General features: G+C 38.6%; 1 protein-coding gene across 7 annotated transcripts in view; it reads left to right on the forward strand.

Annotated features, from left to right (window-relative positions):
* The window catches only part of LOC146857822 (4-galactosyl-N-acetylglucosaminide 3-alpha-L-fucosyltransferase FUT6-like), a 683,427-nt gene that overhangs the window by 574,574 nt on the left and 95,933 nt on the right, over positions 1–12,920 (forward strand). The window contains exons 4-5 of one of the 7 annotated variants that reach the window (XM_085648492.1): positions 6,465–6,604; positions 6,901–6,965. The exons of the other annotated variants lie outside the window; for them this stretch is intronic. The gene's annotated coding sequence lies outside the window, so the exon portion shown is untranslated. The remainder of the gene's footprint in view (positions 1–6,464; positions 6,605–6,900; positions 6,966–12,920) is intronic. 7 annotated transcript variants of the gene reach the window in all.

The raw sequence follows: 12,920 nt of genomic DNA on the forward strand, positions 1-12,920 counted from the left end.
TGAGTGGTGCAAAATATATATTGAAGAGCAGAGGGCTAAGACAGGAGCCCTGGGGCACTCCCTTGTCCAGCAACATCGTGCAAGATTTAAAATAGCCTGAAATAATAGTTTGGGTTCTGTTGGACAGGAAATGGCCAAGCCAATTTAGCACTATCCCATGAATTATGACCTCTTGTAACCTATAGAGTAACTTGGGATAAGACACTGAATCGAACATTGCCAACAAGGCAAGCAGCACTACCATAGATGGTATATTGGCATATAGAGAACCTCTAATATGGTTGGTGACCGCTACCAAGGCTGTCTCAGTGCTATGTAATGGTCTAAATCCCAAATGAGATCCAGGATTTTGTTAACCTCAAGGTACTGTAAAGGTCGCCTGTTAATTAAGCCTTCCGGGAGCTTACCCAATAAAGGCAGCAACAAGATTGGATGATATGGCAGGATTTTTTCCAGTCTTAAGTGAAAGATTGAATTACGAATGAATGGCAGGGGCCAACTGATTGGAAAGAGCAACGCAAATCTTGGAAGGACAAATATCTAAAGGAAATCCTGATTTGGCTGAAGCTAGTGACACCTATTTTCCTCCAAGGAAAACTCCTAGAACTTTCCCAGGTGTGGAACTTAATGGGCAGGGGGAGGTAAGGAAAACCTGGTCTCCTCTGGGTGGTAGGGGAAGTTCTGATAGTTTTTATTAACTTTTTCTTCAAAGTGATTAGCCAAAGAATCACAAAGAGGCTGAGACGACTGAAAGTGCATGCTCTAGGATATACAAAGTAATTTAGAACTCTAAATAACATTTTATACCAGTTTTTAGCAAGGGAAATTTGATCTGGGATGCATAGTTTCCGAGCAGCCTTTATGTTTTGGTGGTAGCACGTTAGAGCTGCTCTATACATCTCCCTATCACAGGCATTATTAGAGCGCCGTCACTGTCTTTCTAATTTTTTACATGATGTTTTCTCCCTTCTAAGAGCCAGCGTAGAGCAGGGAGCATGGGTAGCATGTGTGTGATTATGACCCCTTTGGAGAGGGGTCATCTTATCAAAGGCACTATTTAAAGTATTATGATATTCTGAAAACGCTTATTCCACATCTGAAATACCATCTGTGCCAGGATGATTGAATGCCTTATCAAAGGATTCTGGAGTGATTCTTCGCCAATGTCTAAATAGGTTTTTAACTACTTTAGATGTTTTGTGCATTTCTGTTGTCATGGGAATCCTAAAGCTGATCAAGGAATGAAATAAACAGCAAAAGGCGCACCACTTATACGAATGTAAGTAATGTCAAATTAGTCCATATACATCATATGTTTTCTTTTTCAAAAGTTCTTCTTTATTGTTCATTCGTTAAAGTGACATTTAGGAACAGCCAAAGCAGCCGACGCGTTTCGTCCAACTTGGGACTTCTTCAGGGCTGCAAAATGCATATATAAAACAATATATAAAAACCACGAATAACCACATCTAATATATACAAACCCAACAAACATGATTAGTGACATAAAACAAGTTCACAAGCGTTTTACAAAAAGAACAAACGTTACTTTTGGAAATACATAGAAGACATAAACGAGCTAAAAACAGGATTTGTCAATGAATTAACAGTTGTTATGAATTCATATTCATCATTTATCAGATAAGAACAACCTATCAACATATCAACATATTTCTGATTAAATAACAGTTTAAGAGCGTATATTTATAGAAAGCAGTTGATTTCTTAACCCTAGGCTCAATCCTCAACCAAATTTGCATTGACCGTTTCCGATTTTAGTCAAAGAAAGAGCGAGTTTGTGAACAACATCGTGTTGTAACCTTAACTGACTCAATAAAGGTTTAAAAGAAAAGCAACAAGAGAAAAGAAAGACCCAAGAGTATACCCACCGTAAAGAGCAGTAAGTCGGTATATGTTTGTTTTCTGGGGATTTCTAGAGCGTCAGTCAATGTCACTAGGAGAAGTCAAAGTGAGAAGGCATTAAGCAGAGAAATTTCTAATGTCTCTAAAAATCATATTAACGTTAATATGTCATTAGTTATGATGACCTTAGTCCTGACCGGAAGAAGTTAACAAGCAAAATAAACGTTGAAGAAGCATAAAAGATGGTTTACTGATACGCATTAGTAAGCGTATTTGTCCTAAGTCGATATTCCATATATATCCCTAACAAAGCGTTTTTGTAAAAAGACATTTTTATAAACAAGAAAGAAAGGGAAAAAAGCCCACCCTGCGGGTATATGTACTTACATTTATGAGATAGAGAATAAGTCGATTAGGATGCAGATATATATTAGACAAATGGCAATCACTGGTCCCGTCTTTTTAGTATAACACCGAGTCAAAAGTTTATCCAATGATAAGGATAAAGGTCAAAGTCTTTAAAATGCCTAAAAATAAAGTAAAGAAACAACAGTCTAATACTCCAAAATGAGTCAAACTACGTTAGGTTATTTAGACACACTCACTCATTCATTATGTGTTGGTAAACTCATATTATAAGCTCAAAAGAATAGTCTAATAGGTCAAAAAAGGAGGTATCTGGTCAAAATGATTATAAACAAACTAACAGTATAAGAGCGAATGGTCCCATTATCACCATCACTGATGTTTAAGATTAGAGGTAATGTATGCAACTAAGCCCTAGTGCTAACATAGAGGTTCAGGGTGATGTCGCTTTGACATCCAGAAATGTTATTTAAATACCACAGGCCCTTAAATATTAGCTAAATAAAAATAAAAATTTGTTGAAATAGAAAGGAAAAGAAAAAATTAGGTCAGCTCAATTCCAAGAAGTAAGACACAAACAAAATATTTCAAAACCTACCCGATTCCGCATATTCAAAATCCGGGACGGGACCCAATCCGTCAGTGGTCTGTAACAAATAAACACTGCGCTCCCGTGTTTAAATAGTGTTTGACCCAGGGGTTGTGAACTTAAAACACCTGAGTCGCCTGCCTCGCTGCCGGGAATTGACATCACAAAAGGTCAGAGAAAAGACCGAAGCACGCTCGGTTGCCATGTTGGAAGAGTGAAACGTGTGCATTAGTCTTAAGAGAGTTCAAGTACACGATAGAATATTTCATGAATAAAAAACACACCAGAGATCAGCGATCAAAGAATGTTGAAAGCACTAAATATCTAGACAGATGACAGCCCATCGGTGGTGTTTTGGCACAGACATGTCACAACTCTGTAATGAGTCAGAAGGCAAGCATCCCCGCGACCATGCTTGAAAAGGTATAATTGGTGGTATCGACTTTTTGGGTAGGCAAATTTGCAAAATGATATCTTAATTCGTCAACAGAATAAATATAAAGCAATAACATATAATTAGAGTTTTTACATGGCACGGGCTTCGTATGTCGGCGAAAGTCAAGACTGGCGGCCATGTTAAGTAAGGTGAAGAACGTCATAATAGCGCTAAAGAATAATCAAACGTTTCAGAGAATGAGGGAAAAAATGTACATAGACATAAGAAGCCCAACTGATGTAGATGGAATGCTTTTTAAGTTTTTTACATGGCACGGGCATCCTGTAACGGCGGAAACTAAAAACATGGCGGCCATGTTGGAGAAGTAAAGTACACCATATTGACTCATAAGCACTAATCATATGTCTCAGATAAGGAAAAAAATATACATGCGGAAACATTTTAAAGTGTCAACTCATAACTACAGTTTCGTGATGGATTGCATTGGAGTATATGTATGTCATAAATCGTGTGAAAAGAGCAGATGTTATACTTATGGTTATGAGGATCAAAGCGAGTTATAGCTATCATTAATGTTGAGTTACTTTGTTGCCGATCACCCATCAAAATTCAACGAGTCTAGTTACATTGCCTATCGCACCAAGGAGGGACTGCATAATTACTGTTATGGACATAAACAGGAGATTAATAAACAATAACTGTATAACATCATTAGTGATGAGTTACTTTGTTGCCAATCACCCATTAAAGTTCAACGAGTCCATTGGCATAACTCAACGTACCAAGAGGAGACAACATAAATAATGTTATAAACATTAGCAACAGATTGATAAGCAATAGCTGTAGTGGATAACAGGTTAACGTACCAAGAAGAGACAACATAAATACTGTTGTGAACATTAGCAAGAGATTGATAAACAATAGCTGTAGTGAATAATAGGTTGACGTATCAAGAAGAGACAACATAAACACTGTTATGAACATTAGCAAATGATTGATAAGCAATAGCTGTAGTGAATAACAGGTTACTCTGTTTCAAATTCATACCCAGGGACCAAAGGATCCAAAATAGTTGTAAATAAATGACAGAACATTAGCATTACCAAAGTAGCACTCTAGGATAGTGGGATTAGTAAGCAGTAATGGTAAATGGATGCAGGGGGCGTAGCAAAAAACAGTTTGCTCCGCTACAAGTTCATACACAAGGACCCAAGAATCCAACAAAATTGTACATAATATCAAAGCATTGGTATTACCAAGGTAACAGTCAAGGATAATAAGGTTAGTAGGCAGTGATGGTGAATGGATACAGAAGATTCATATGATGACATACAATAAACCTGAATCAGTCTTTCATAAGGTATATTTTAAAGAAAGTAATGCATTTCGGATTCGGTGTTATGCCCCATTTCCACACATCGAAGCCTACATATCCAGCCTGCCTCATTCCGTCTTAATTCCAGCTCTCTATTTCCACCTCTAGGTGATGGTGGTATATGGTCTATCCCAAAGAACCACAATTCATTGGGCTTGTGCCCTTTGTCCTGAATATGTGTGGTAAGGGGATACTTAGTGTCACCCTTCACGGCCGCTCTCAGGTGTTCCTGTATCCTGACTTTGAGTTCCCTTTTGGTGCTGCCTACATAGATGATGTCACACGGGCAGCCCAATATGTATGTTACAAAATTGGATTTACACGTAATGGTGTGTTTGATCTTGTGAGTTTTGCCAGTATTATATTGGAACGTTCGTGTCCTATTTCTTCCCATTTTACACACATTGCATTTCATACATGTGAAAAAAAAACCTTGACCCCCTGTCAGCCAATTGGGGGTTTTGGGGGACGTTACAAAACTAGGACATAATAGATTCCTCAAATTGTGGCCTCGTCTGTAGGTGACCCTGGGTGTCCTAGGAATTTCATCCTTTAAACCCGGTATTTCACAGAGTAATCTCCAGTGTTTTCTAAGGATATTATAAATCCTACCACTGTCTCTATTGTAGGTGGTAACAAGGGCAGTGGTGGATTGCTTACTGTATCCTACTCGTGGTGTGTTTTTCTCCAAGGTGCTTTCTCTCTTCACCTTCAGGGCCCTCTTTTCAATCTTATTCATAAGGGGCACAGGGTAACCTCTATTAATGAATCTCTTCTTGGTTTCTGTCACATTTTGGATAAATCCCTCCTGGGTACTACAAATCCTCCTCATTCTTATCATTTCCCCAAAGGGGATGTTGTTAACAACATGTCGGGGATGAGCACTGTCATAGCGTAATACACTATTACAGGCAGTGCTCTTGCGGTGAACTGTACTCTGTACTGAGTTATTATGTACAAAAAACTGGATATCCAGGAAGTCAATCCTCTCCTTACTCCAGTTTATCGTAAATTTTATGTTGTACGGATTGTCATTGAGAAAATGGAAATAACTCATCAATTCAGGGACAGGTCCACTCCAGATGATGATGACATCATCAATGTACCTGCCCCAGAAAAGTACATATTCCATCCATGTGGAGGCATGTCGGCCCCAGGCGTGCACCCGCTCATGAAATATTCTATTGTGTACTTGAACTCTCTTAAGACTAATGCACACGTTTCACTCTTCCAACATGGCAACCGAGCGTGCTTCGGTCTTTTCTCTGACCTTTTGTGATGTCAATTCCCGGCAGCGAGGCAGGCGACTCAGGTGTTTTAAGTTCACAACCCCTGGGTCAAACACTATTTAAACACGGGAGCGCAGTGTTTATTTGTTACAGACCACTGACGGATTGGGTCCCGTCCCGGATTTTGAATATGCGGAATCGGGTAGGTTTTGAAATATTTTGTTTGTGTCTTATTTCTTGGAATTGAGCTGACCTAATTTTTTCTTTTCCTTTCTATTTCAACAAATTTTTATTTTTATTTTTATTTAGCTAATATTTAAGGGCCTGTGGTATTTAAATAACATTTCTGGATGTCAAAGCGACATCACCCTGAACCTCTATGTTAGCACTAGGGCTTAGTTGCATACATTACCTCTAATCTTAAACATCAGTGATGGTGATAATGGGACCATTCGCTCTTATACTGTTAGTTTGTTTATAATCATTTTGACCAGATACCTCCTTTTTTGACCTATTAGACTATTCTTTTGAGCTTATAATATGAGTTTACCAACACATAATGAATGAGTGAGTGTGTCTAAATAACCTAACGTAGTTTGACTCATTTTGGAGTATTAGACTGTTGTTTCTTTACTTTATTTTTAGGAATTTTAAAGACTTTGACCTTTATCCTTATCATTGGAAAAACGTTTGACTCGGTGTTATACTAAAAAGACGGGACCAGTGATTGCCATTTGTCTAATATATATCTGCATCCTAATCGACTTATTCTCTATCTCATAAATGTAAGTACATATACCCGCAGGGTGGGCTTTTTTCCCTTTCTTTCTTGTTTATAAAAATGTCTTTTTACAAAAACGCTTTGTTAGGGATATATATGGAATATCGACTTAGGACAAATACGCTTACTAATGCGTATCAGTAAACCATCTTTTATGCTTCTTCAACGTTTATTTTGCTTGTTAACTTCTTCCGGTCAGGACTAAGGTCATCATAACTAATGACATATTAACGTTAATTTGATCTTTAGAGACATTAGAAATTCCTCTGCTTAATGCCTTCTCACTTTGACTTCTCCTAGTGACATTGACTGACGCTCTAGAAATCCCCAGAAAACAAACATATACCGACTTACTGCTCTTCACGGTGGGTATACTCTTGGGTCTTTCTTTTCTCTTGTTGCTTTTCTTTTAAACCTTTATTGAGTCAGTTAAGGTTACAACACGATGTTGTTCACAAACTCGCTCTTTCTTTGACTAAAATCGGAAACGGTCAATGCAAATTTGGTTGAGGATTGAGCCTAGGGTTAAGAAATCAACTGCTTTCTATAAATATACGCTCTTAAACTGTTATTTAATCAGAAATATGTTGATATGTTGATAGGTTGTTCTTATCTGATAAATGATGAATATGAATTCATAACAACTGTTAATTCATTGACAAATCCTGTTTTTAGCTCGTTTATGTCTTCTATGTATTTCCAAAAGTAACGTTTGTTCTTTTTGTAAAACGCTTGTGAACTTGTTTTATGTCACTAATCATGTTTGTTGGGTTTGTATATATTAGATGTGGTTATTCGTTGTTTTTATATATTGTTTTATATATGCATTTTGCAGCCCTAAAGAAGTCCCAAGTTGGACGAAACGCGTCGGCTGCTTTGTCTGTTCTTAAATGTCACTTTAACGAATGAACAATAAAGAAGAACTTTTGAAAAAGAAAACATATGATGTATATGGACTAATTTGACATTACTTACATTCGTATAAGTGGTGCGCCTTTTGCTGTTTATTTCTTACTTTGCCTCAGTGTCTGGGGAAGTATTGTGTCAGCGGGTACTACTCAAGAGCGCACACATAGGGTGAATTTGAACTATCACCAACTAACTTAATGGGTTAACTGATAATCCGGTGCTGTCCTAGAGGGATACCGCTGGCATTGCTCCTTCTTGCTGATCAAGGAATGGTCCGTCCAAAGTAAAGATTGTAGTTGTTCAAAGTCTAGAGGAACAGAGTTGGTGAAAAATAGATCTAATGTATACCCTGCTACATACGTAGGCCTGTTAACTCTTCGATGCAGTCCGAGAGTGGCTAAGTCTTCAATAAGCTGGCTCGCCTCCACATTATCAGGGTCTTCTGCATGGTAATTAAAGTCACCTAATAAAAGAAACTGTTTTGTTACCTGGACATGTGGAGCAATAAATTCAATTAGGCACTGAATAAACTCATTTTTAAACTCCGGTTTTCGATATATTAAGGCACCTTTCCAGCGGTCCTTGGATGAAAGTTTGAATATGCAAATCTCTGCCCAGTCTACCGGATCAGATTCTATAATAGACAATTTAATCGTATTTTTGACAATAATATCAATACCTCCCCCTATCCTGCCCTCCCTATCCAACATAAACATAGAATAATTTATTGGGAGGGCCATTGTAATGAGGAGGAGGCTGTGCTCAACCAAGCATTGAAGAGAGCAAGTCCCAAAGTTCAATCGCATGTTCATGTAATGACCTAACATTGAGGAGAATACCATCTAAGCCCTGGGGAGTTGAAATTTCGGGTGAAGAAAGATGGGTAGATTGGTAGTTGCCAAGGACATCTGTAATCCTAGTTGGTTTACTCAAGTCTTTTAAAGCCTCCTGCGAACATTGAAATCTACAGTGTGAACAAGCTACCCTGCCTTCTAATGCAATTGGGAAAGACCTGTTACAGGAAGTTTCAAAGGGGACACAGGCCCAATGGAGGTATACATTTTATGCAATGCCGCAGAAGAGTAGGTCATTTTAGTGAGATACCGTGCGTCTGATGTGGAACAGGCAGGGGTTCTGGCTCCTGGTGATGACCAAGCGTGGAGGGCACAGATGGGCTTCCTTTAAACGTGCCATCAGTACGCCCGCTGAGTGCGCCCTCTGCGCGCGCCAGCCACACATCGCTGCCAGATTCAAGACTAAATAGCCTGCCGGAAATGCGCTGGCTGACCGCTAACTAGCAACACACAGGAAGTGAAAAATTTGTAGGCTTTCTCCTCACAAACACCTCAAGCTGTGGAGGACCAGAAATCCAGAAGGAAACCAAAGGTAAGAGTGCTCTATCAAATTACATAAATAAAACTGCACAGGATGCAAGATAAAACACAGATTTGTTTAAAATGTCTGGGTCAACTGCTTGCCTGAAGCCGACTGGCTGCACGTTGCCACTAGGCTTCAGGCAAGCAGTTGCCCTGGAGAGTTCTTTAAACACTGAAAAACCAAAGCTTAATGTGATTTATAGTTAGGCAAAATGTTCAGTGAAAACCTACTGTTTTAAACTCAAACAAATACTAATTTTCACAAGTTAGAGTTATCTCTACTAACTATAACTTGTGTCCCTAGGTAACTATTGTAATTGTATTGTGTTGGAATTGCATTTATATAGCGCTTACTACCCCTTATGAGGTGTCTTAGCACTTAACTATCACTCGCGCCCCCATCATGCATAGTCTTGTCATCAATATTGCCATTTAACATGTTGCAGTGAGATTATCAGTGATGTCATAGAACATGTCATGAGTGATGTAATATGTGGGATCATTTGCTGTACATGGCAAGGACACAAGCTATAGTTGCCTTACCCGCGAATGCCTTAATTCCGTGGGAGCTAGTAGGCACAAGGGGGAAAAAGCTACCTGGTTCAATAAGAACAATCTGTTTTTTTTGATTGGTTATGAGAGACTCTTGTGTGAGTCCCTCGAAATCAACTGCTCAAATATGCAAATATATTTTATCCATAATTTCACGGAAACACACTTTCTGGTCAAAAATTGAGCTTCCTGACAAAATTGGGGTAATTTCATTCAGAAGATTGTGCGATATTGCGTTCCAAAAAGTCTAAGGAAATGCATAGGGATTTTGCAATTTGGGACACCCACTTTTTCTCGGGCCCCACTTGATGGATCACCCCAAAACATTCCATGCATAAACGAGGCATAAAGCAGCACTTGTTTGAAACGTTTTGTGACGATTTGTCAAACGGCATCAAAGTTTTTAGCAAAACAGAAAAAGGCATTTCCTATGGAAATGCTGACCTAACTATAAATACCCAGTGCCATTGAAATTCTTACACAAAGCTGCAGTTCCACTATTTGTACTAGATGTCCCTCACTGGTCAAATGCAAATACATTGATATACTTTTGTGAAGGTGCAAATCCACTAGTTGTTACTAGGTGTCCCTCACAAGTCAAATGATAATGAATTGAAATTTTTACATCAAGCTGCTGTTCCACTAGTCCTCACTAGGTGTTCCTCAAAAATCGAATGCAAAAGCTTTGAAATTATTCCATGAAGTTGCAGTCCACACGTCATTACTAGGTGCCACTTTTGAGTCAAATGCAAACGCTTTGAAACTCTAACATGAAGCTGCAGTTCCATTAGTATTTTCTAGGTGTTCCTATCAAGTCAGATGCAGAAGCTTTTAAATTCTTATATGAAGCTGCAGTTCCACTAATCGTCACTAGATGTCTTTTTCAAGTCAGAAGCAAGTTCTTAAGAAGTCTGTCACAAAGCTGCAATAACTCACGTTGTTAATAAATGTTCCTCTTGGGTAAGATGAACAAGGCTTCAAAAGTCCTTCAAAATGTTGAGGGGTATGACTTCAACATAAAAATGTACATATCCTCTTTTACTACTCTAATAAATGGTGTTTGATTTCAAGAGGATCACTGAATGTGTCAATGTTGGTATATGCTGATGAATTAATATTGTAACTTTCAATAATTGTTTTGATTAATATGGAACACTTTAAAAGGCTACCTAGTATATATAGGTACTAGGAATCACTGGTTAAGATAAATTCCATCTACTGTATTGTTGGTAAACTGTTTTTTTGAGTGGCACTATATTTATGCCCCAGTGAAATGCCCACTGCCTTATGTCTCAAGTCAAATGCTTCATCTTCAAAATTCTTTCCCAGAGCTGCAGTACCTCAAGGCGTTAATGGAGCTCATTCTCGAGTCAGATGCAAACGCACTGAAGGTATTTCATGAAGCTGCAATTCCACTAGTCATTACTAGGTATTCCTCTCAAGTCAAATGCAAGTGTTTTGATGGTCTGTCCTGAAGGTGGAGTTCCACACGTCGTTAATTGGTGCCCCTCATAAGTCAAATCCAAAATCATTGAAATTCTTTCATTAAGATAAAATTCCACTATGTGTTACTGTGTGTCCTTCAAAAGAAAAATGCAAATGCATTTAAATTCTCACTTGAAGCTGCAGCTACTCAAGTTGTTACTAAATGTCCCTCACAAGTCAAATGCAAAAGCATTGAAATTCTTACATCAAGCTGCATTTCCACCAGTCATCACTAGATGTCCCTCAAAAGTCGAATGGAAAAGCATTGCAATTCTTTCATGAAGCTGCAGTTCCATAATCCCTTACGAGGTGTCTATCTGTCGCAGTCTGTTATGTTTTGGAGGGTATAAGTTTTGGCTTTGATTTGAGAAGACTGTTTATTGCATAGTGCTCACACAACACTCCAATAGGGGAGATGCAGTTCCACAAGTAGCTAATAGAGGGCTCTCTCAAATCCTATACAAGTGATTGAAATGTCAATCACAATCCTGTGGGGAGTGTTGCGTAAACCTAGCTACTCTAATGATGTGCTAATTTTCAGTAGGATAAATAAATATACCAAAGCTGGTTTTGAGTGAGGACTGGACATTGTAATTTACAATAAATGCATTTAAGAGTTATGAAAATAGTTGATGCAGCCCCAAAATAATTAATGACTATCAGTCAGTTGAAAGTGTAAGTGTCTAACAACTTCTATTTTTCGGGGAAGAATTTGTTAGGTGCTTGTGTATAACTGCAACAGCAAAATGCAGTCATTCAACGTGAAATCATCCAGTGGCCGGAGTGGGATGGCTGGTTTGTTGACCTATACCTTTTGCTGGGGTAGGAGGGAGTATAATGTGAGTGCCACATCAACAGATCAATGGTGAAAGAGTGTTGATTGTGAGCCCATGTATATGTATGTATTTTTTTTTAAAACATGTGACTGGCAAAAAAATTAAAGCAGTCTTAGGCCAGACCTGATAAATGGTCCTCACAAGGAATTGTACTTGTATCTACATTGTACTTAATACCCCATTGTAGAGAACTAAAGTGCATTATGGGAATGGAGAATCAAGCAGACATTAAATCTTAATCACCTCGAAAAACATGTAAAATCATTTGGGGATCATCGAAATCAGGCGTGCATTCTCAATTAAACCCCTAAGATAAATAGTCACCTGTGCATCAAAACATTGAAATGAGCAAGAGTGTAATTTTAAAGATAGAGTGCTCTTGTAAACTCAGGGCCTTATTTACAAGAAAGTGACTCAGCGTGGTGCCGCAAGCCATTTTGCTGCACCGCACTGAGTCACTTTCAAAGCACAGGGATGAGTCATATCTACAAAGATATGATGAACCCTGTGCTCTCGCCTGTGCTGCCACACAATTGACTGCCATGCGCCAATGCAGGCACCCTTGCACCATGGTGCAAGGTTGTCTGCATTTTAGGGGAGATGGTTTTTTGCAGGAAGGGACATAAGAGGTGATTTCCTCTTTCTGTGTGCTGCAGAGAGCATAGAAAGAGGAAAAAACGAGGAGAAATGAAAACTTTGTCCTTGTTACGCATGGGAAAATCCACTGCAACACTCATGGCACACCCCTTTCACGCAAAGTGCTGCGTGAAAAATGGCCGTATTTACAAGGACACTTGTAAATATGGGCAGTAAAATGCGCCACCGGTGCGTCACAAAAAGTGACATTCCGGCGGCGCAAGGGGCTTGTAAATTATCCCCTGAATATTTTGTGTTTGCATCTGTTTGTGCATGTGTTTATGCACTGTCATTGTAGATTTTTGTATATCTCAGCATATTGTAATGCTTTGTATATTTAAACATTTGTCTATCAAAATGTTACTATTTTAAAATTAGAGAGTGACTGAGAAGGTAGGCTGAGTAAACAGATGTGGAAAGGGGATGCTGTACTTATGCAGACGTCTCATTCGCTTTAAATATTTTCCATCTCTTCAAAAATAGATAATGCCTTAAATTACAAAAAGAACACTCCAACCCTCACATT

This window comes from Triturus cristatus, chromosome 3_2, assembly GCF_964204655.1.
Source record: "Triturus cristatus chromosome 3_2, aTriCri1.1, whole genome shotgun sequence".
In the NCBI taxonomy this organism is placed as follows: Eukaryota; Metazoa; Chordata; class Amphibia; order Caudata; family Salamandridae; genus Triturus; species Triturus cristatus.